Source organism: Manis pentadactyla, chromosome 8, assembly GCF_030020395.1.
Source record: "Manis pentadactyla isolate mManPen7 chromosome 8, mManPen7.hap1, whole genome shotgun sequence".
Lineage (NCBI taxonomy): Eukaryota > Metazoa > Chordata > Mammalia > Pholidota > Manidae > Manis > Manis pentadactyla.
In genome coordinates, this window is record NC_080026.1 from 53077221 (window position 1) to 53102642 (window position 25422).

General features: G+C 44.1%; 1 protein-coding gene across 2 annotated transcripts in view; it reads right to left on the bottom strand.

Annotated features, from left to right (window-relative positions):
* GNG4 (G protein subunit gamma 4) overlaps positions 1-10165 on the bottom strand; it is an 84982-nt gene extending 74817 nt beyond the window's left edge. The window contains exon 1 of one of the 2 annotated variants that reach the window (XM_036919306.2): positions 10076-10165. The gene's annotated coding sequence lies outside the window, so the exon portion shown is untranslated. Of the gene's footprint in view, positions 1-9278; positions 9681-10075 lie in introns of those variants that run through there. The other variant, XM_036919305.2, reaches the window with a different exon arrangement.
* Positions 10166-25422: the final 15257 nt, after the last annotated feature.

The window sequence follows — 25422 nt, forward strand, 5'->3', positions numbered from 1 at the left end:
AATAATAGCTAACATTTATTGAGTGGTTACCATCTGGCATACAGGTAGGTTATTTCTAATATAGGTAGGTATACTTAGGAATTAATATAGGTATTATTTACATATAGGTAGTACTATTATTATTTGTTCAAGCAGAAGCTCTCAGTCTGGAAAGCCTTCGCCACTCACTGGCTCTGACCCAACGCTCTCATCTAGCCAAGTCCCGAGACGTCCTTCTGGAAGCCCTCCCTGACCTAGGCTTGGCTTGGTATCCTGTGTTCAAGCGGTACTTGCTCTTAATTCTGTGTCATGTTACTGTCATCTATCTTCCTCACTAGACTGTAGATTCCTCAAGAGCTGATTCCCCTTTTACTCATCTCTGCGTTCCTGCCCCCGCACATGGCATGCAGTAGCAGCCACATGTCTCACCAGTGACTAATGGTCCTTTCCAACCCCTCAGCAAGCAGGGTGAATGTGGGTTCCTGCACCTGCGGGGTGCCCAGAGGTGCAGAGCAGGGCCCCCACAGCAGAGGGGCCGGGAAGGGAAGTCTGTAGGGGGTCATCATGCTCTGTGCAGAGGCAGTTCTACAGGGTGCACAGCTGGTCTCCTCATTGAGGCGCCCCTCTCATGAAAAGCAGGGGTAGACAGACCCATGTGTTCAGCCTGGAAAGGACACCTGGGCTCCTACAGGTGTTACAGCCACATGGTGACTGTTGGGAGTCACAGTCTCACAGCTCCAAGTGGGGCGGGAGACACTGGCATAGGAAACAGGACCCAGGGATGCTTAGGCAGTTTGGGGGTTCACAGTAAGGACCCACAGAAATCACCTGGCTCAGTGGTTTGTAAAACTCAAAACATAGCTTCCCAGGCTCTGGCCCAGACTCACTGACTCAGAATGAGCAGGGCTGAGCTAAGAAGTGGTAGTTTTGAGAACCACCCAAAGTGATTCTGCTATGCAGCAGATTTGCAAGCCACTGGTAGATCCACCCTCAACTGTCCAGACAGACTGTGTTACAAACAAACAGTGCCCAAAACAGGGGTGTGAAAGTGGAAGAACAGCCAGTATGGCCCACCATCCAAGGAAACTTAGCGTGAACCCCCAGATCCTACTTCAAGAGTATCCAGAACTGTCCCTCCCCAGCTGCCTCTTAACCCCAGGTACACATCAGGTGGACGGGAAGGAAGGCAGCCCTCTAGCTGGCTCCGGAGTCTCAAGATGGTGAGTCTCTGGTCCAGGCCCTCAGGAGCACTCCTTGGGATGGGTCAAACACCTTCAATCAGGACTCTACGTCCTCTTGGCCTCTGCCTGGGGCCTGGGAAGCCGCTCAACCCATCAGCCCACCCTCTGAATTGGGAGTGAGAGACATCTATGCCCTGTGAGATATTTTGCTTTTTCTTCCTCTGTCCTGATTGCATTACCATGTGCTCCTTTTGGGAAAAGTAGATCCCTGGCGCGCTGGGGTGTGGAGAGAGGCCACTGAGTGGGAATGGAGTCCTGTTCCATCAAGGAAGGCAGCTGAGCATAGATCATCTGTGGGTCCGGCACGATTTCGCCTGCTTCTGTTTCTCCTGGCTCCACGCGTTTGAGACGTGTTCATTTCCATAGTCGCTGTAATCTTGGACCCACAGAGTAAGTCTCCCAGGAGCAGTGTGCCAAATCTGCCACTCCCTTCTGCGTTTCACTTTTCTCCCAAGCACTGACTACACTTTAGGATGCTTATTTATTGACTTACTTGTTTCAATTACTTTTGATTTTCTGGCCTATTATTATGAGCCTGATCCCTCTACTGCAGTGTGAACCTATGAGCATGAGCACAGGGATTTGTTTTTCCCTCCGCTGCCTGCTTTTTGTTCATTGTATCCTGAGCACTTAGAAGGTACAGTGAGATAAATCAGCAGAACAGACACAGTGAGGAACCGTGAGAAAAAACAGGTGTCCACCATGGCCAACAGCAGGGGGCCAGGGAGCAGGCAGGGTGGGGAGAAGCCAGGGACACCCAGCGGCCTGAGGCTCTGGGCCCATGTGTGGGGAGTTGCCATGGTTACTGTGAAACAGGGCTGGGGCCCAGGCTTCCCCCCTCAGGCCACCAGAGCTTAGGGGCAGGTAGAGGGTGAAGAGGAGGTTTAAGAACAACAAAACAAAAACTCACCCTTGGATAGAGACACGCTCTCACAGAAGCTAATAAACTCTAATAATCCCTGATGTCCACACTCAGTGAGAGATGATCTGGGAAGCATCAGATAAAATCTGTGAGCGTTAGGGGGACAAAGGAATCGTAGATGAGAGACAGAGCTGGGACTACCTGGACACAGAAGCATGAGTCACCCAGGGAGTGTGGGGGTGGGCCAGTTGCCCATTCTTCACTGAGACTGGAGGGCCAACAGCCTCAGGGACTGCCGGGCAGGGGGAGCTTTTAAGGGGCTTCAATTCATGAAACCTGCATTAGCAAGTGTATGCATTTTGCAGAATAATTTCTGTTTTGCCCCATGCTTCATATCTGTTCTTTGAGGACTCCCAAGGTTGTTCACTGTGCCGTGGACTCCAGGCATCTCACCGGCTGCAAGGCTTTACATGGGCACCAGCAACTCTTTGGCTGCTCCTCCAGCAGACTTGGCCTCCACCTGGATGGCATCTCCCCACCTGGCAAGTCCTACACTCTCACCTGCCCATGTTGCTCCTTCCCTTCCATTCACTAAACCCGTCATGCTATCCTCTCCTTCTAGGCCCAAATTAGAGAACCTGGATCCCCAGGCACCAGCGTCACCCTTCCCCTCTACGTCTGGTCAGAGAGAAAAGCCTGCAAGGCGAAGCCTGAGCCCTGTAGGCACAGTTGCAGCTCCTCCCATCTGCCCTCCGTCTCCTGCCCCATTCCTCTGACTGGCCTCACACAGGCAGTGCAGCCAGTGGGCCAAGGCTGGGACCTGCTCTATCCTGCAACTTCCCTGGATCCCCATTAGTCAGGGAGCAGTCTTTACAACCTGGCTCCGGGCCACCTTTCCGCTCTCTCCCTGCACTTAGGCACCTCTGCACGGCTCAGAAAGCCCTTTCTCCTTTGTCTGGACTAAAAAATCTCACTCAGCTTTTCTTGGCCTGTTTAGGACCTGACCTCCCTTTGCCAGGCCCCTTCTGCACCCTACTGCTCTCTGGAAGAATTAATGTGCCTGTTATTGCTCCCTCAACATGTTAAATGTGCCTGTCAGAGCGTTAACCTGGGGGTAGGTGAGATGTTTCCACACACTTCCTTCCAAATAATGAGCCCTGTGAAGGGTATGACAATGTACTACTTGTCTCTGAATCATCAGTGCCTCAACTACCTGGTGCACATTGCAGGTGCTCATCACATGGTCAGTAAATGAATGTCTCAGACACATTTGGTTTACAGAGAGTCTATTAGGGACACATCTATTGCTTTCCACAAAATACATGCATTGAAGAAGCCCTTCCATGGTGTTCCACGATTAAGTTGAACATGGGCTGCAGCAGTAATGCACAGGAAAACCAGAGGAAGTCTGGTCACAGGGACGACTGGCAGAATTCTGTGAGGACAACCGCACAATGAAGAAGAAGAAAATTTCTGTTTAATAAAAATATGCCTGGGTTCAGGCCAATGATTGACTTATTTCAGATGCTATTTACTATAACAAATTCTAGCACAAAGAAAGGATTTGGAGAGAAATTGGAGAGTTTGGAAGAATAAGACCAATCAGAGAGCACAACAAACCTGGGGGCGTGGGGACTGGTCCCTCTGATGGGGGACACTGTGCTTTTGTTCAATCCTTTCTTAACAGTTCTGAGAAGGTGGAAGACACACCACAGTGGTGGCTGTGAGCACTCTCACTGCAATGTACACAGGGCAAGCAGAGCAGGGCTGGGGAAAGGAGCCAGTAAGATGCAATTCTATAAGATCAATTACACTGGCTTAAGTTTCTGTTGATGAATCTTGGGAAAATTATTTTCCCTGTGCCCCAGTTAACTCCACTTAAAACCCAGGAGCTCCACTGATCTATAGATGCTTATTTACCCTTGACCCCAACATTTGTGGGGCCACATGGTCAAGGGAAGTCTCCATCCTAGTTAAGGAAGACAGATGACTTAAGTGTACAAGGGTATGTACACTTGTACACTTAAGTGTACATGTGTAAAAAAATGGTGCTGATACACCAAACTCCAGATGACAGGCAATGAGGCAAAGCCCCTCAGACAGGGATAGGATGGTGGGGTCCACAGCGGGGTCTGCCCAGGTACCCAGACGGTCCAGGTAAGCAGAAGGTTCCAGGGACTTTGCCCCTATTACATATAATTAAGCTGAGGAAAAGAGTGCATGATCTCATAAAGGCCAATTTATGGATCTATACTTTACTTTGCTCCAGGAAGAATTCGGCAGCTGACATCACTGTCCATCCCTTTGCTCAATACTTTGAGATTCTCTACTCAGGTTCCATCATCATCCTTTCTGGGACATACTCCATTCCCACCACTGCCCTTAACAGTCCAGAAGCCTGTGTTTACACCCCTGTAACATCTGCTTCCCCAATACATACCATTGTACATACACTTATACACTTAAGTCATCTGTCTTCCTTAACTAGGATGGAGACTTCCCTTGACCATGTGGCCCCACAAGTGTTGGGGTCAGGGGTAAATAAGCATCTATAGATCAGTGGAGCTCCTGGGTTTTAAGTGGAGTTAACTGGGGCACAGGGAAAATAATTTTCCCAAGATTCATCAACAGAAACTTAAGCCAAGCAAGGATCACTCATGATGGATTCACCTGCCACAGACTTTGGGCTCCAGAATTTGCTGAGGAAAGATTGAAATTTTGATGGGGATCAGAACACACCACCCTAAAATATGCCACTTTGGCATATAGATTATTTTGAGCTGAAGGCAATTAGGAAACAGCAGACCTGGGAGGAACTCTCTGGCCTCTTCCTTTCTGCCTAAAAGCAGAGTATAAATTCGCCTTTGGGAAGTTGCTTCCCTTCTGATCCCCATTTCAGGAGGAGGAAAAACACCATTATCACTGGAGAGATAGTTGGCACCAAGATGGGTCTGTACAAACGAACTTTACCAGAATATTCCTTACCTACCATTAGTTTTCCTTACAGATTTACCTGCCTACAACTTCCTGTCCCTTTCTTTCTTTTTCTTGTCACTTTCCCCCAATTTATCTCCCTTTGTTAAAATGGTACGTCAGCTCTCAAGCCTAATGACTTCTTCTTTTTTTTTTTTTCTTGTGAAGCTCCTATGCACCTGTATGATAAAACTTTTCTCCTGTTAATCTCTCCTGTTGTCAGTTTAATTCACAGGCCCTGGCTACTAAAACTAAGAGGATAGAGGAAAAGTTTCTTTCCTCCTCTGCAGTTTCCATCAAGGGTGTGCAGTGTAGGTATCCCAGAGCAACTGGACAGGGCGCGTGCCTCCCCAAATTAGGCTGGAAAACCACTCCAGAAGCAGACACCAGCTCTTGGGTATGCCTGGACCCTCATACAGATAAGGAAATATAGGAAGGTGGAGGCCACTGTGATAGTGGGTCCCGTAGATAAGAAGTGGGTCCTCCAGCACCAAAGACTCAGACTGTGAGGGTCTCAGGAAGCACACCGATTTTTCAAGTTAACATCTTTTCCTACTGTTGTAAATGTGTTCTAACGAGAGGCTTTTGAACAGTTTAAAATGTTTCCCTTCTTCCTATTGCTATTGCCCTGCCTGGTTTCCACAGTGAACCTGGGGAGAGGGTGGAAGAGAAGGCCTGGCAGCTCTAAGTTAGACACCACCACCAAGAGGAAGCATTGAGACAGAGAAGGGCAGAGAACTGCAGTTAGTGCCAGGGAGTGGCTCAAGGCTGCGTCTCCGTGCCCTGCATGCAGTCCTCAGCGGGAGACCCGACATAGGCCACAGCCAGATGCTTCAAGCATTTCTTCTTCCTCAGTCTCACAGCACACGTCCCACTAGAAGCAGCTACCCCAGACACCCTGGGAGAAATGGTTTGAGGAATCTAAGAAGAGAGAGAGAGAGAGAGGAATGAGTCCTCGCCTTTGGGAAAGGGGCACCTAAGCATTCCCGGTGTGGGGCTGTGCACACTTCTCAATTTCTTCTCTTCCACATTTCACTCTCTCATGTCCCATTTGTATATGCTTTTCCTTGATTAAAAACGTCATCACCACGCACCTCACCATAGCACTTCTGGCCAGAAGGGACACTAGCAGTCACTGTTACGTTTGCTTAAGAGAAACCTTGAGGTATGGAGTGAGGCTTGAATGAGATCATCCACATTATGCACAAGGTGAAGGGTGGCCCACCCTTCCTGCTGTTGCCCACCAACCTGGGCTCCCTCCTGTCGGGTCCTGCTGGGGTGGGCCCATGGTGACTTGTCTGCTACTACCCGGGAGCCTCAGGCCCTCGGGGACGAAAAGCTTCTCCACAACTACATATACGTCCTCACTTCTCAGCCACCCAGAGCCCATCCAACAAGCGCCCTATCTTCAACACACCCGCCCACCCCTGTCTACACAAGACCTCCCATTTTGTGTTCTGAGTTCCACCAGGAAAACTGCACGGCAGCTGCCATCTGACCTAACAAAAGCTCCCTGACAAAGGGATTCGGAATGCAGCAGCTAGCTTACCAAACTGATGTCTTTTTAAGTACCCATTGTTTTCTGTGCAGTAATTTTTCCTTTCAGAGGATTTCTTGCCTCTCTGTCCTTCCCGATGTGAAAATTTCATTTGCATTTGTTTTTGATTCAGATAATTTATTGGAAATATTTTGGTTTATTCTTCATATGGTTTTAAGCAGCTAGTTTAACCTTTCAGTAGTATTATGCTATTTTTTATACTATAATTGCCCTCCCTGGTTTTCTTTTCTGATACTCATTTAGTTTCTCCAATTATCAACTAAAATACCTTGCTGGCTACTGTTAAAAGGATATTTCTGTAGTAAAGAAGTTAAATATCAGTTTCTGCTTCAAGAAAACTGAACAAATAATTTCTACCTGAATAATAAGTCTCTTTATGTCTGAGCATGCCTCGAGTGAATAAAAATACAAAATAAAAGAAGGTCTGCAAAATTAGATAACAATATACTCATAAAAGTGTCCTGAGAACAAATCAGGTGATATTTTAAGACACATTGATATTTGAATATTCAAAATTTCATAAAGAAAAAGATAATCTACAAATATGTAGTGCATTATTAGGTATTCTCTCTTCTTCAAGTAGAACAAAAATGAGATAAGGAAAGAAAAATGTGATAGTGAGATGTGACTATAAATACATGAGAATGATTTGTTTTGTAGACTTCAGTCTCAGCCGTTTGGCTGCCTGCCCTCCGTGGTAAGCAGTAGTGTGTGTGTGTGTGTGTGTGCGCGTGCGCTCGCAAGGCAGCACTGTACACAATCACTCCTGAATCCTCACCCCATCCTCCTGAGCATCTGCTTCCCCAAGGGACCTGAGGAATGAGAGCACTTGGGTTTTCACCTGATGTTCTACCATTTCAAAGAATGTGCTGGTATCTGTAGGGGGAGCGCTTCAGGGACTGTCATTTTGGCTTTAAAAACGAATATGGAACAAGCTTTCTCCTGTTTTTTTCACTACTGACTTTTGTAAGAAACGTCAAAGGCCTAGTCAATCATGGAACTACTGGGAATGACCCTTTTGCTGTGCTATTTCTCAGCTGACCAGACACTGTCCACTATCCTCCTTTCGGCAATTTTATTTCACAAGACTGGAGCCATGTGTTCACAAGACTGGAGCCATGTGTGGGTGGAAGAGCAAACAGGAGGCCGATTGTCCTAAAGAGTTTTTTCAGCCTAATAACCCCTCAGTGATTAACTAGGAAAGCATCTCAATCAACCTTGTTATTTACATTAACACCTACTATTTATTAGGAGCTATGTCCATATCTTATTATGACTGATAACTGTGCCAACTCCACACTTCAGTAAATAATTCATAGTTTATCTGTACGGGGTCTTCTCCCTCAAGATGTAAAATGGCTTTCGATTTATCACCTCAGTTGCTCCCACAGTAGCCTCTTTCAGGGAACAGGGCCAAATCAGATGGCGGCATGCCTCCCTTCCCCCGCAACAGGCCCAAATCCTAAGGATTTCCCCCCAAAAATCAAGAACCAGCTACAGAGCCCAAGTCCTCCCCTAGCTGCTGCTTTGCAGCGCTTGCCACTGGATCTTCCTGTCCTGCTGTGGGAAGGAAAGATCACAGTGAGGACTTGCCAACAGATGATACGACTGACACGTTTTCATGGGGAACACCAGTGCCGCCCAGGAGGCCTTTTGCTCTTCCGAAGGGCCCGCCCTGTGCCAGCTTTTCACAGTCCCAGGAGGCAACGGAAAGGGAAGGGAACAGGCAGCGGTGGGGGTTGGGAGAGGCTGGGGAACCCGGTGTCCAAGATCCACTTCATCACTTGATCAAACTTTTAACATTTTTGAGTTTCCTAACATCCTAGCCCCAAATACACTAAAACAAGCAAATCTCCCCAAATAAGAAGACTTCTCCAGCCACACCTCTGTCTCCCACCTCACCTGTCCCTTACTATTTCTAAGGCAATTAAAAAATTAAGCCAAAGTTCCCTCTTGCCCCGCACCGTACCGCTGGGGGCGCGCACTGCGAGCGCAGCCCATTTCAGCACCCGCCTCGGGGACAGACGCCATAAGGGAGGGAACAAACCCTCGCCTTGTCGTCTTCTGTCTCCACCGGACCGCTGGAGTCAAGTGTCCCGGGGTGTTGGGCAGTCAAGAGGGCTTCTTCGGGGATTCGCCAAAAACATTTCCACAAATACAACCACCAACTAGCCTCCCCATCCCTTCCATTACAGTCCTGCCGGGGGAAGCGCTCGGCGACCTATAGGTGGAAAAGGGGTCCCCAGGAGCCTCTCCTCTCCTTAAGGCAGAGGTCGGGTGACCCCGTCCACCAGGAGATCCCCTACGCGTGCCGAGCTGCCTGCCCAAACCTGCCCCCAGGCTTCCCAAGGGCTCGGTGGAGGCTCCTGGGTTGGAGGAGCCCCTCACCTGCCAGCGCCCGGCCGCCGCCGCCACCCTGGGAGGCAACCGCGAAGGCCGGGCTCGCCGCGGACGGCCAAGATCACCGCGAAGACTTGTTTCGGAGCCTCCACTGCCAACCGTAGGGCCACACACGCGCCAGAACCGCCTCTCCAGCTCCGCAGACTTTCCCGCCCGACTATTCCTTTTGTTCCCGGCGGGCCCCGAGCTACCCGGAGCGAGGGCTGTGCCGCTCTTTCCGCCCAGACACGCCGGTGCCGGGCCGGCCGGCTGGGCGCCCACTTACCCGAGCGGGGCGCGGGCCGAGGGCGCCGCTCACGCGCGGGCTTTGTCTACAGGGAGGCGCATGCGGGGGCCGGACAGGCCGAGCAGCATCGCTCCTCACCCGGCGCGGGGCGGGCGGCACAGGCTCTTGCTCCGCGTCCTGCTCGCGTGCCAAGGCGCTCTCGGGCTGGCGGTGGGGAGTGCGCCCGTGCCGCCGGGGCCGGACAGACCACTTGGTGCTGGACCGGGGCGGGGAGCAGGCGGCCGAGCCGTGTCACGTCTGAGAGCTGGGACGCCCCGACGCCACGTACTTGTGCGCTCAGCGCCCAGTGCTGGGCGCCGGGAGCGCGTCCGGGACCCGTGGGGCGAAGGGCGCGTGACCCCCGCTCCCCGCCCCCTTCTGTCCACGTGGCCGCGCCCACTTGGCCGCAGGGTGTCGCCGGGCGCTCGGGAGGGGCCGGGAAATCCCGCCCGCCGCCACTGACGTCACTGGTGCGTCACTGGGGCTCCCGCAACGGGGCTCCGCGCCCTCCCGCGCCCCCGCCTCCTATCCCCGGCCCTGCGCCGCGCGGCACCGCCTCCGCCTGGAGCGCGCTTCGTCCGGGGTCTCCGGGGCAGTGAAGAGGGGGCGGATGTAGGGGTTCTGGGCCGCGTCCCGCGGGGCGCCGCGACCTGAGCCGCCAGCATCCTCTCGGTTGCCTGGGGCTTAGTTCCAGGGACAAGCCAGGCTGGGCGCAGCCAGTTCCCATCCATCACCGAAGGATATCTAAACGCCCACTCCCCCCACGAAGGGGCAGCGAGTGGAGAAATGCTTAATACCGGTAGAAAGGCCCAGGACATTGTCTCCACTCCTGGGTGAATGTTCCCGCTGCCGTTCGCTGCTGAGGGACGGGAAAGGGAGGCACCGCCAGGCTAGCTTGGCTCTGTGGGAGCGAGCGCCCGCCTCTCGGCGCGACGGGAGGCGGGCCGCGTGCCCACGATGGTGGCGAGCGGGACCCGGGACGGCGTGGAAACGAGTCCTATTCCATTCGAACTGTAAGCGTTTTGCGATAGAGATATGTAAAGCCTTTTCATTATTATAGTCTTCCACCTTTAGGAAATAAAACAGTTTAGGCGCTGTCCATTTCCTAACTCCTGGTAAAATAATACAAGACGTTTGAAATAGAGAAGCCACAAAAATAATTCAAGCAGTGTTAACAAGATTGGTAGGAAAGGAAGCCAATATTAATTCCTTTATAAAAGCATAAAATCATGGCTGACAATTAGGAAATATTTCTTGAAAATCTCTATTTGCTGTCCTCATCCTCCATCAGCAGCCATTCCTTGCCGTAAACGACACAATGATTACTAGTCTCTGATCCCTATTGCCTTTGCCCCCAGACAAATGTACACCTTTGCGGACTCCAAGAATACAAACGCAGGGTTCAGAAAAGCCTACGTGGGCAGCCAACATCTCACATAGCTTTTTTTCAGAGCTCGCAAGTGCCCATGTAGGGCACAAAATTAAACTAGGGTAAAATGACTAAGCTAGTAAATACACTCAAAGCACTGACCTTTTTTTTGTTTTAAAGGAAGAAAGATAAATGTGTACTGCATTTGAAATTGAACAAACCCTAAATTGGGCTCATTATTTCCACCCGAAATTCGATTTCTCCTGTTTCCTGCCTCACTTATATCACCCCACAACTGGTTGAGGAATGTAGAATCCTCCGTTTCGTATGATCCCAGTTCCCATCTCAGTGAATCCCAGTTAATCAGTTGTAAGGGAAATCAGTATCTACACTTCCACGTACCTCACTTCCTTATTTTATCTTCCTTATTTATTGCACTATCCTTTAAGATAGAATTGTGTCCATTTTAAAGACAGAAAGGAGGATCAATCTAAGCCAGGGATTTTAGAGTGGTTCCCAAGACCAGCAGCAGCAGCAGTGCCTAGGAACTTGGAAATGCAAATTCTCAAGAGCCAGCCCAACCCTACAGAATTAGAAACTTCGGGGATGGGACCCTGCAATCTGTGTTTTAAGCCCTTAGGGGGATTCTGATTCTGTCCATCACTGCCAGTCACTCAAGACAGCTGCAGTCGCCTAATACCTGGTTCTAAGCCTCTGGACTTTAGGACACCTGATTTCCTTCCTTTGTCCCTGGTAGCACTCCATGTTCTGAACTCTTCTTTATCTGATACCCACATACCACTGCAGATTAATTTTCTTTTTAAAAAAATTTTTATTAAGGTATTGTTGATATGTGCTCTTATGAAGGTTTCACATGAAAAAACAATGTGGTTACTACATTTACCCATATTATCAAGTCCCCATGCATACCCCAATGCAGTCACTGTCCATCACTGTAGTAAGATGCCACAGATTCACTATTTGCCTTCTCTGTGCTACACTGTCTTCCCCGTGAACCCCCACACCATGTATACTAAACATAATACCCCTCAATCCCCTTCTCCACCCCTCCCCTTTGGTAACCACTAGTTTCTTCTTGGAGTCTCTGAGTCTGCTGCTATTTTGTTCCTTCAGTTTTGCTTCGTTGTTATACTCCAGAAATGAGGGAAATCATTTGGCATTTGTCTTTCTCCACCTGGCTTATTTCCTTGAGCATAATATCCTCCAGCTCCATCTATGTTGTTGCAAATGGTAGGATTTGTTTCTTTCTTATGGCTGAATATTATTCCATTGTGTGTATGTACCACCTCTTCTTTATCCATTCATCTACTGATGGACACTTATGTTGCTTCCATATCTTGGCTATTGTAAATAGTGCTGTGATAAACATAGGGGTGCATATGTCTTTTTGGATCTGAGAAGTATTCTTTGGGGAAATTCCAAGGATTGGAATTCCCAGGTCAAATGGTATTTCTATTTTGAGTTTTTTGAGGAACCTCCATATTGCTTTCCACAATGGTTGAACTAGCTTACATTCCCATCAGCAGTGTAGGAGGGTTCCCCTTTCTACGCATCCTTGCCAGCATTTGTTGTTCTTAGTCTTTTCGATGCTGGCCATCCTTACTACTGTGAGGTGATATCTCATTGTGGGTTTAATTTGCATTTCCCTGATAATTAGTGATGTGGAACATCTTTTCATGTGCCTGTTGGCCATCTGAATTTCTTCTTTGGAGAACTGTCTCTTCATATCCTCTGCCCATTTGTTAATCGGGTTATTTGCTTTTTGGGTGTTGAGGTACGTGAGCTTTTTACATATTTTGGATATTAACCCCTTGTCGAATATGTCATTTACAAATATATTCTTCCCATACTGTAGGATGCCTTTTTGTTCTGTTGATAGTGTCATTTGCCGTACAGAAACTTTTTAGTTTGATGTAGTCCCACTTGTTCACTTTTGCTTTTGTTTCCCTTGCCTGAGGAGGTACGCTCAGGAAGAAGTTGCTCATGCTTATATTGAGGAGATTTTTGCCTATGTTGTCTTCTAAGAGTTTTATGGTTTCATGACTTACATTCAGGTCTTTGATCCATTTTGAGTTTACTTTTGTGGATGGTGTTAAACAATAATCCAGTTTCTTTCTCTTGCATGTAGCTGTCCAGTTTTGCCAACACCAGCTGTTGAAGAGGCTGTCATTTCCCCATTGTATGTCCATGGCTCCTTTATCATATATTAATTGACCATATATGGTTGGGTTTATATCAGGGCTCTCTAGTCTGTTCCATTGGTCTATGGGCCTGTTCTTGTGCCAGTACCACATTGTCTTGATTACTGTGGCTTTGTAGTAGAGCTTGAAGTCGTGGAGCATAATCCTCCCAGCTTCATTCTTCCTTCTAAGGAATGTTTTGGCTATACAGGGTCTTTTGTGGTTCCATATGAATTTTAGAACAATTTTCTCTAGTTCCTTGAAGAATGCTGTTGGTAGTTTGATAGGGATTGCATTGAATATGTAGATTGCTTTAGGCAGGATGGACATTTTGACAATATTAACTCTTCCTATCCATGAGCATGGGATGTGTTTCCATTTATTGGTATCTTCTTTAATTTCTCTCATGAGTGTCTTGTAGTTTTCAGGGTACAGGTCTTTTAGTTCCTTGGTTAGGTTTATTCCTAGATATTTTATTCTTCTTGATGCAGTTGTGAATGGAATTGTTTTCCTGATTTCACTCTCTGATAGTTCATTGTTAGTGTATAGGAAATCCACAGATTCCTGCATATTAATTTTGTATCCTGCAACTTTGCTGAATTCAGATATTAGATCTAGTAGTTTTGGAGTGCCTTCTTTAGGGTTTTTTATGTACAATATCATGTCATCTGCAAACAGGGACAGTTTGACTGCTTCCTTGCCAAACTGGATGCCTTTCATTTCTTTGTGTTGTCTGATTGCCCTGGCTAGGACCTCCAGTACTATGTTGAATAGAAGTGGTGCGAGTGGACATCCTTCTCTTGTTCCCAATCTTAAAGGAAAAGCTTTCAGCTTCTTGCTGTGAAGTATAATGTTGGCTGTGGGTTTGTCATATTATTTGTTATGTTTATGGACATTGCCTTTATTATGTTGAGGTACTTGCACCCTATTCCCATTTGGCTGAGAATTTTTATCATAAATGGATGTTGAATTTTGTCAGTCTCTATGGAGATGTCATGTGGTTTTTGTCCTTCTTTTTGCTGGTGTGGTGGATGATGTTGATGGATTTTCAAATGTTGTACCATCTTTGCAGCCCTGGAATAAATCCTGCTTGATCATGATGGATGATCTTTTTTATGTATTTTTGAATTCAGTTTGCTAATACTTTGTTGAGTATTTTTGTATCTTTGTTCATCAGGGATCTTGGTCTTTAATTTTCTTTTTTTGTGGTGTCTTTGCCTGGTTTTAGTATTAGCATGATGTTGGCCTCATAGAATGAGTTTGGAAGTATTCCCTCTTCTTCTACTCTTTGGAAAATTTTAAGCAGGGTGTGTATTAGGTCTTCACTAAATGTTTGATAAAATTCAGTGGTGAAGCCATCTGGTCCAGGCATTTTGTTCTTAGGTAGTTTTTTGATTACCAGTTCAATTTGTTGCTGGTAATTGGTCTGCTCAGATTTTTTATTTCTTTCTGGTCAGGCTTGGAAGGTTGTAATTTTCTAGAAAGTTGTCCATTTCTTCTAGGTTATCCAGTTTGTTAGCATATAATTTTTCATAGTATTCTCTAATAATTCTTTGTATTTCTGTGGTGTCCATAGTGATTTTTCCTTTCTCATTTCTGATTCTGCTTATGTGAGTAGACTCTCTTTTTTTTCTTGATAAGTCTGGCCAGGGATTTATCTGTTTTGTTTATTTTCTTGAAGAAACAGCTCTTGGTTTCATTGATTCTTTCTATTGTTTTATTCTTCTTGAATTTATTTATTTATGCTCTAATCTTTATTATGTCCCTCCTACTACTAACTTTGGGCCTCATTTTTTCTTTTTCTAGTTTCATTAATTGTGAGTTTAGACTGCTCATATGGGTTTGTTCTTTCCTGAGGTAGGCCTGTATTGCATTATACTTTCCTCTTAGCATGGCCTTCACTGCATCCCACAGATTTTGTGTTGCTGAATTATTGTTGTCATTTGTCTCCATACATTGCTTAATCTATGTTTTTATTTGTTTATTGATCCATTGGTTATTTAGGAACATGTTGTGAAGCCTCCATGTGTTTGTGGGATTTTTCATTTCCTTTGTGTAATTCATTTCTAATTTCATACCTTTGTGGTCTGAGAAACTGGTTGGTAGAATTTCAATCTTTTTGAATTTACTGAGGCTCTTTTTGTGGCCTTGTAAATGATCTTTTCTTGAAAATGTTCCATGTGCATTTGAGAAGAATGTGTATCCTGCTGCTTTTGGGTATAGAGTTCTGAAGATGTCTGTTAGGTCCCTCCATTCTAATATGTTGTTCAGTGCCTCTGTCTCCTTACTTAATTTTTGTCTGGTTGATCTGTCCTTCAGAGTTAGTGGAGTGTTTGAAGTCTCCTAGAATGAATGCATTGCATTCTATTTCCCCTTTTAATTCTGTTAGTATTTGTTCACATATGTAGGTGCTTCTGTTTTGGGTGCATAGATATTTACAACAGTTGTTTCTTCTTGTTGGATTGACTCTTTTATCATTATGTAATGTCCTTCTTTGTCTCTTGTGACTTTCTTTGTTTTGCAGTCTATTTTGTCTGATACAAGTACTGCAGCTCCTGCTTTTTTTCTCCCTATTAGTTGCATGAAATATCTTTTCCATCCCTTCACTTTTAGTCTGTATATGTCTTTGGTTTTAAAGTGAGTCTCTTGTAGGCAGCACATAGGTGGTTCTTGTTTTTTAATCCATTTAGTGACTCTATGTCTTTTGATTGGTGCATTCAGTCCATTTACATTTAGGGTGATTATCAGTAGGTATGTATTTATTGCCATTGCAGCCTTTAGATTCGTGGTTACCAAAGGTTCAAGGTTACCTTCCTTTTCTAGGTGTCTAACTTAGATAAGGTTACCAAAGGTTTAAGGTTAACTTCCTTATCTAAGAGTCTAACTTAACTCACTTAATATGCTATTACAAACACAATCTAAAAGTTCTTTTTTTTTCCTCTCCTTTTTCTTTCTCCTCCATTCTTTGTATATTAGGTATCATATTCTGTACTCTTTGTCTATCCCTTAATTGACTTTGGGGATAGTTAATTTAATTCTGCATTTGCTTAGTAATTAGCTGTTCTACTTTCTTTACTGTGGTTTTATTACCTTTGATTACAGATAACAGCTATTTAACCTTAGGAACACTTTCATCTAAGCAGTCCCTCCAAAATACACTGTAAAGATGATGTGTGGGACGTAAATTCTCTCAGCTTTTGCTTATCTGGAAATTGTTTAATCCCTCCTTCAAATTTAAATAATAATCTTACTGGATACTAATCTTGGTTCGAGGCCCTTCTGCTTCATTGCATTAAATATATCATGCCACTCCCTTCTGGTCTGTAAGGTTTCTGCTGAGAAGTCTGATGATAGCATAATGGGCTTTCATTTGTATATGATCTTATTTTTCTCTCTGGCTGCTTTTAAAGGTCTGTCTTTATCATTGATCTTTGCCATTTTAATTACTATATGTCTTGGTGTTGTCTTCCTTGGGTCCCTTGTGTTGGGAGGTCTGTGCACCTCTATGCCCTGAGAGACTATCACCTTCCCCAGATTGGGGAAGTTTTTCAGCAATTACCTCCTCAAAGACACTTTCTATCCCTTTTTGTCTCTCTTCTTCTTCTAGTACCCCTGTAATGTGAATATTGTTCTGTTTGGATTGGTCACACAGTTCTCTCAATATTCTTTCATTCTTAGAGATCCTTTTTTCTCTCTGTGCCTCAGCTTCTTTGTATTCCTCTTCTCTAGTTTCTATTTCATTTATCATCTCCTCCACTATATCTAATATGCTTTTAATACCCTACACTGTGCTCTTCAATGATCAGATCTCTGACTGGAATTTATTCCGGAATTCTTGAGTATCTTTCTGTACCTCCATGAACATGTTAATGATTTTTATTTTGAATTCCCTTTCAGGAAGATTCATGAGGTTGACATCATTTAAATCTTTCTCAGGCATTGTACTAATTTTACTTTGAACCAGGTTCCTCTGGTGTTTCATATTTGTATATGGCGCCCTCTAGTGTCCAGAAGCTCTACTCTGTTGAGCTGCTCAGCCCCTGAAGCAATGTTGGGGGTCACAGGGGAGTGGTATTGGTGCTTGTGGGGAGGAAAGAGCTGTTTCCTGTTTCCCAGTTCCTATGCCCGTCTCCACTGCCTGAACCAGGTGGCCGAACACACAGGTATAAGCCTCTATGCTTTCCATTTATAGTTGCTGTAGACAGATATTCCCTTTGGCTGGCCTAATGAGAGGGTAGGGTTTGCAGTTTTGTAAGCCAGGTGGGTCTGGCTGGGAGAAAGGCGCAGTAGACTGCGTATCACGAAGGGGGTCCTTAGAGCTGTGTAGCCAGCCAGAGCACCTGAAGATTGTGAAAGCTCCCAACCTGCTGAGCAGAGTGCACCCAGACAATTTTGTCTCCCTGTCCTTTCTCCTGAGCAGTAAGCTCTGTGCAATCTTTGCCCCTTTAGCAGCCCTCTTGCTGTTAGGAATTCTCTCAGACTGCCCGCCTTGCTTTTGTCCCAGAGCAGCCCGATATGGATCCCTGCTTTTCACAAGCAACTGGAATCTCAGTCTCTCCAGGAATTCTGCCTGTCTTAGCTTTCAAACCCACTAATCATGAGAATACCATGCAAGCACCATGAAAGGTAGGTTTGTGCTCCCAGAGCAGATCTCCAGAGTTATGTATTCAGCAGTCCCAGGCCTCCACTCCCTCCCTGCTCCATTTCTCTTACTCCTGTAGGTGAGCTGGGGTGGGGGAAGGGCTTGGGTACCGCCAGGCCACAGCTTTGGTATGTTACCATGTTCCGTGAGGCCTGCTCTCTTCTCCAGGTGTATGCAGTCTGGCGCAGTCCTCTTTCCTCTTGCTTTTTTAGGATTAGTTGTATTAATTATATTTTCGTATTATATGCAGTTTTAGGAGGAAGCCTCTGTCTCACCTCTCATGCCGCCATCTTTGATCCTCTATCTCCACTGCATATTTCTTAGTCTGGTGTTTGCATAATGCATCCTTTTCCATTCTTTTATGATTAACCTACCTGTATCTTTATTCTTACAGTAGGCTCTCTATTGTTGGAGATGACATAGAGTTAGATATTGCTTTTTTATTCAGCCTGTAGAACTGTATCTTTTAATTGGAGTGTTACATTATTTATTTCTTATGCAATTATTCTGTGGTCAGGTTTAAATCTATAATCTTGCAATTCATTTGTTTTCTATTTGTCCCGTTCATTCCTTTTTCTTGCCTCCTTCTGAAATAACTGGGTATACTGTATATTCCATTTTATATCACATATAGGCTTATATCCTCCCTCTCTTTCTTGTTTTAGGGTTTATAGTAATTTTTTACCTTCCCACAATATACCTTCAAATAACATTATACAACCCCTTTTTTTACTATGAGATCCTTACAACAGTATGCTCTCATTTCCCTAATTCCTAGTATTTTTTGTCCTATTTTTCTTTCACATACACAATAAACCCAGAAACACATTGTTTTTGCTTTAAGCTCTCAATTTCTTTTGAAGAAATTTTGAAATTATTTTTTTAAGTCTTTTACCCGATTTTTATTACTGAAGATTTTTTTCATTCATTAGCAAAGATCCAGATTTCTATTTAGTATCATTTCCTTCTGCCTGAAGATCACCTTTTAACACTCCTTGTCATCTACATATGCTGGTGATGAATTGTCTCAGCTTTTATTTGAGTAAGTCTTTATTTTGCCTTTATTTTTGAGGAATATTTTTCTAGTTTGACAGTTTGAAGCAGTTTAAAGATGTCAATCCATTGTGCTTGCATAGTTTCTCTTAAGAGATCCGCAGTATTATTATCCTTGTTTCTTGGCATGTAGTGGATCTCTTTCTGTCTGCTTATAAGATACTCTCTTTTATTGGGTTCCACACTGTGAGTATGAGGTTACTTGGTGTGATCTCCTCTGTGTTTATTCTGCTTGGTACCCCGTGGATTTCTTGTCTCTGTAGACTTATTTTTTTGTCAAATTTGGAAAAATTTTACCCATTATTTACTTAAATATTTTTTTCTGGCCCCTTCTTGCTCCTCTTCTTCTAGGACTCCAGTCACAGATATAATAGGCCATTTGTTATGTGGCACAAGTCATTGACGCTCTGTTCATTTAAAAAATTCTTTGTTCTTTCTTTTAGTTTAGACAGTTTTTCAACTATGTGGTCAAATTCACTGGTCCTTTCTTCTGAAGTGTCAAGTCACAGGTCAAGAAAGAGGCAAATACTGTGATAGCTCAATTATATGTGGAATCTGAAAGAAAAAGCACACAGAACTCACAGAGAAATCAGATTTGTGGTGACCAAAGGCAGGGGGTGGAGAAGGGGAAATTAGAGGAAGGTGGTCAACAGGTACAAACTTCCAGTTGTAAGATAAATAAATACTAGGGATGTAATGTAAAACATAATGACTATAGTTAGCACTGCTGAATTGTATATAGAAGAGTTGTTACAAGAGTAAATCCTGTGTTTTCATTACAAGGAAAATAATTTTTTCTTTTTATTGTATCTGTTTGAGATGATAGATGCTAATTAAACTTCTTGTGGCAATCACTTCACAAAATATGTATGTCAAACCATCATGGTGTACACTTAAACTTATACAATGATGTATGTCCATTATATCCTAATAAACCAGGGGAAAATTTTAAAAATAAAATGTAAAATTAAATAGAAAAATTTCATTTTAAATATTGTATGCTTATCTCTTGAAGTTCCACTTCATTTCTTTATAAACTTCCACTTTTCTCATTAGATTGATTTTTCTGTAAGTCCTTGAGCATATTGAGCATATTTATAGTAGTTATTTTAATATGGCTTTTATGTGACTTCTATCATTTCCTTCCTTTCTTGGTCTGTTTCTATCAAATGAGTTTTCTCCTGTCTTGGGTCACATTTTCCTATTTGTTGGCATATCTAGTGTTTTTAAATTACATGTTAGACATTGTAAATGTATGTTTTGTACCTAGATTTTGCTGTCTCAAAGAGTAGGGATTTTGTTCTGGCAGGCAGTCAAGTTACTTATGGATCAGTTGGGTCTTTTTTATAGTTATTTTAAAGACTCTTAGCCTTTATTCCAGGACTAGTCAGCTTTCCTCCTATCCTATGATGCTTCATGTTCCAGGAACTCTTCCCTTCTGTGATTGGAACTCAAACGTATCCCAACCCCCGTGAGCTCTAGGAATTGTTCAGCTTGCAGCTCCCTGAACAATCTTTGCTCAGGCTTGTGGAGTTTTATCTTGCACATATGACTTTTTATACAGCTAGAGTCCCCGGAGCTCCGCAGATAGGAACGTGGTTCTCCTCTTCTGGCAGCAACCTTCTTCTAATAACTCTGAGCCACAAATTCCAGTTCTCTGTCTCCTCATCTCAGAAAGACCTCTGTACTCCTCAGGATCCGGTTCTGCCCCGTAGCTGTCAGCGCCCCATGCAGGAGGCTGAGGAGATGACAGATTCACCTAGTTTGCAGCCTCTTTCTCAGGGAGCCTGGTCTGTGCTGCCTGTTTTCCACTCTTTGAAAATCATTCTTTTATATATTATCTCCAGTTTCTAGTTGTTTATGACAGTAGGGGGGTCTGATCCCAGTTTTCCCAAAGTGGACTGAAGTGGGAGTTTTTGGCCTTTAAAAAATTTATTTTTTTATTGAACTATAGTTGATATACAATATTATATTGGTTTCAGGTGTACAACATAGTGATTCAACAATTATATACATTAAAAAATGCTCACCATGGTAAGTATCGTTATCATCTGCCACCATACAAAGATATTGCAATATTATTGACATATTGACAGCATATACCCTATGCTGAACCTTTTATCCCCTTATTTATTTTGTAACTGGAAGTTTGTACCTCTTTATCCCTTTCACCTATTTCACCTATCCCCTCACCCCTCTCCCCTATGGCAACGACCACTTTATCCCTTTATTTATAAGTCTATTTCTGTTTATATTTTTTAGATTCCACATATAAGTGAAATCATATGGTATTGTTCTTCTCTGTCCAACTTATTTCATTTAGAATAATACCCTCTGGGTCCATCCATGATGTTGCAACTGGCAAGATTTCCTTCTTTTTATGGCAAAGTAATATTCCATTGTGTACATGTACCACGTCTTCTTTATCATTCATTTGTCTATAGACACTTAGATTGCCCTCATATCTTGGCTATTGTAAGTAATGCTGCAGTAAATAGGGATACATCTATCTATCGTTTATAATTAGTGTGTTTTTTTCTTCAGTTAAATACCCAGAAGCAGAACTGCTGGGTTGTGTAGTATTTCTATTTTTAATTTTGAGGAACCTCCATACTGCTTTTCATAGTGGCTGCCCCAGTTTACATTCCTACCAGCAGTGTAGGAGGGTTCCCTTTTCTCCATATCCTCGCCAACACTTGTTATTTCTTGTCTTTTTGATAATAATCATTCTGACATGTTGGGGTGGTACCTATTTGCTTTGATTTGCATTTTCCTGATAATCAGTGATGTTGAGCATCTTTTCATGTTACCCAGCTAGGAGCACATGGGAATAGATTTTACTTGGTTGTAATAAAATCCTACTATGTAGAACATCATCTATAGAAAGCATGTAATGAAATTAGCTAATTAACCATTTGTATTTAGGTCATATCAGCAAGTATGAAAATTATAGCTTAATTTTTCCTAAAATCTCAGAGGAAGATAGTATTTTTTCTTAATGCTTGTAACTGGATTCCAGGAATTTTTAAAGCTCTTTTAACAAAATTAAAGTCTGAGAAAGAAAGAATGGCTTATGTTATCAGCCTTCAGAAATTTTGGTTTAATTCAGACCAGTTTAATTCACTTTGGTAATGAGCCAAATTTTGCCATGAAACAATCTTTTCTATACTTATCTGTCTATACTTATCTATATTTATTAACTTTGCTCATAAAAGAAGAAACAAGCTCAGCACTTGAGCAAGAATATTATAGCCCAGTCTCCAATGATCTTCTCCTCATTTGGGGCTTAAAGGACACATTGTATTATTTAATTTCTCTCAAACAGCTGAATTGCAACCCTGTATCCCCAAAATGTCAGGATATATTTTTCTGTTCAGGTCATATAGCACAATAAAATCAGTGGCAACTCCTCCCCAACTCAGTGTATATTCAGGTATAGTTTGCATTGGCAAATGTAGCTGCTTTTTTAGTTGTGGATTTTAAATTGAACATAACCTGGGGAAAATATCTGGTAAATACCATGTGTAATGTGATACTCCCAAATACCAGTTTGTGCTGAACCTAAAGCCTCTTTCGCTTCCCTTTGACCTCAATCTTAATTCTTTGTCTTTTTTCATCCTCCACCTACCAAGTCCACCCCAACTGCTAATGCTTTTCAGCTGGTCTTTCTGATTAAAGCTTTCGAACCTATAAAATTTTGAAGTGCTTTGACTTCATAGTATATGAAATGCTATCCTGAGGAGTACATTGAAAAATAATAAAGCTGTCCAAAAGTGGAACAGATTGACAAGTGGGGACATTTTGTCTTCAATTTGGGACAAATTAGGAATAGTTGAGGGTAATCAGCAAAATAAGGGATAATGGTTACTCCAAGAACTCCAATAGTTTCAATCTCCAAATGTTAAGCTATTTGAGTTTCTTACCTCACTACTCAGTTTTCTAAACATTGACCTTGTAGCTTTTCTTTAACTTTTGACAATTTAATTATAATGTATCTTGGTGTGGGTCTCTTTGAGTTCATCTTCTTTGCAACTCCTTAGGCTTCCTGGATCTATATGTTTCCTTCCTGTGGATAAAGTGAAGGTTCCCATGGCCAGGATTCTCACCTGGCCCTGGTTGACTAGCTCACTACACACATGTGGGCAATACATTGTTATTGACTCTATCTAAAGAGCCCTGCCCAGTGCTCTAAGAGACATGGTGGCACAGCTGCAAGGCTGCAGGAGAACAGAGATGAGACTGGAGTGGTGGCAGTGCTGAGGACAGAGACTGAGATGGCTGTGGGGGCAGAGAGGCCCAGAAGCAGGGACCAGCTTGCTGCATTCAGACTCACTCTGAGTGGATGGGATTCTAGTGGTTGACCTGCCACTGTGGAAATAAATTTGGGTATAACCCTTTCACCCCAAGAATATTTTACTGTCATTTCCTTGGTCACATTGAATCCATAGTGAACTTGCTTGGGGCTGAAACCCACTGGCAAGACACCTCCCCAGGTTAGGGAAGTTTTCAGCCAATATTTCTTCAAATAAATCTTCTGTCTCTTTCTCTCTCCCTCCTCCTCTGGGACCCCTATAATGCAAATATTGGTCCACTTTATGTTATCCCATTAGTCCTTTAAGCTAGCTTCACTCTTTTTCACTTTTTTCTTTTTTTTGCTCTGTTTGGGTGAGTTCCTCTGCCTTGTCTTTGAGGTCTCTGATAATTTTTTCCACTGCTTCTTGTCTGCTGTTGGACCCCTCTGTTGTGTTTTTTCAGTTTAGATATGGTGTTCTTCAGTTCTGTGACTTGTTTGATACTTTCTTGTACTTTCTTTCTCTTTGTTGGAAGTTTTCACTTTGTTCATGCATAGTCCCCTTACCTTGGTTAGCATTTAATGACTATTATTTTGAACTCTTTATCAGGTTATCTTTGCTTCATTAGGTATTTTTCTGATGTTTTATAGTTTTTTAATTTGAAATGTATTACTTTATTTCTTCATTTCCCTGAACTGTGTAAGTTTCTACACATTAGATAAAACCACCACCTCTCCTAGTCTTGAAGGGTTGGCCTCATGTAGGAGACAAACCTTGTTCAACCATGCTCTAGTTCTTGGTTGTCTCTTAAGACTTTGTGATTTTCCAAGCAGCCCACTTTGTTCTCAGTGGCTTCCAGTAGTTGAGACCTGTCAGTGTTTGTGGGGAAAGTTGGGGTTCTTATGGCCAGGCTCTTCACCTGAACCTAAACCATTTGATAATGTAATTGGCCTGCTAATAGGCTACTGCTTCCACACCCATAGGCAATAAGCTATTATTTACTGAGTCACTATATAAAGAGCTCTGCCTAGTGCTCTGGGGTAGAGGCAGAGATGAAGGAGGATTATAGACCTGCAGACTGTTGGATGCAGATGTAATTCTAGTGCTCGACCTATTGCCAGGAGAACAAGCCAGGTAATAAACCCTTTTACTCCAAGAATGTTCCATTGTCATTCCTTAGTCTCACTGAATCCATAGTCAACTTGCCCGGGACTGAAACCCATTGGTACGACAGTGTTCCAGTAGGGAGGATCTCAGACAGCACCTAGATTCAGGCTGATTGGAAGCCAGATCCTCAGGCAGCAACTTTTTTAAAGGACAAAAATATACTTCTTCAGAAGACTGGGAGATGTGCACTTGTGGATAAAATGAAGGTTCCTGTGACCAGGATTCTCATGTGGCCCTGGTTGGCTAGCTCATTACACACGTGTGGGCAATGTGTCCTTATTGACTCTATATAAAGAGCCCTGCCTGGTGCTCTGTGAGACACAGTACGGCTGCAGGAGAGCAGAGCAGAGGATAGAGGCCCAGAGGATGGCTGTGCGGGTAGTGAGGCCCAGAGGCAGACACTGGCTCGCTGCATGCAGACTCACTCTGAGTGAATGGGATTTTAGTGATTGACCTGCCACCATGCGAATAAAGTTGGGTATAACCCTTTCAACCCAAGAATGTTTTACTGTCATTTCTTGGTTACATTGAATCCATAGTGAACTTGCTTGGGGCTGAAACCCATTGGCATGACAGCACTTCTACTTCCTCTGTACTGAGCCCTGGTGTGCTAGCCAGTTAAGAACTGTTTCCTTGTTTGCTACCATCCTTTTGAGTCTATGAACACAAGCTCTGCTGGACCCAGAGCCAGGGATGTGTCCTCTATATGGCAGCCATAAAAGCTGGCATACCAGACATGTGCACAAGCTCTTCTTGGAGATGCCAGTGACCTGGGGCAGCTTAGAGGGAGAATGCAAAGATGGTGCCTTGCTGGCCTACCTCTGAGAATTGCAGTCGGCCCCTAGATATGTGTTTAGTTAGAAGCCTGCCCTTCAGGCTGCAGCTATAAAGATAAACCAATAGGCCTTTATGGAAAGACAGGGTGTTTCTGCCAGCTGGCTTGGCAGCATGCCTGGAAGTGGGTGTAGCTGGTAAGAACTGTTTCTCCATTTGTTCTTGTCCTGTGGGACATACCAACATAAGCTCTGCTGACCACTAAAGCCAGGTGATCGGAGTGCGCCCCCTGGGTGGCAGTCATAAAAACTGGAGCCCCAGACATGTGTACAACCTCCTTCCTGGGAGATACTAGGAACTTGGAGTGAGGCAGAGGGAGAGCACAAAGATGGCAGCCTGCTGCCTCTGTTGTTGGGGCATTTCAGTGGCCCCTAAGTATGTGTTAAATGAGATGCCTGATCCTCAAGCTTTTAAGATAATCAATAGGCCAACTCCACAGAAAGACTGGGCACGTTTCAGTTCAACAGGCTTGGTGGGTTCATGGTGTGAGTCCATCAGGGATGGCCCTTTAAGATCTGTCATTCCTCAATTTGCTATAGCCTTGTGGTCTTGCAAGCTCCATTGGCTTTTGAAACTAGATGTCTTG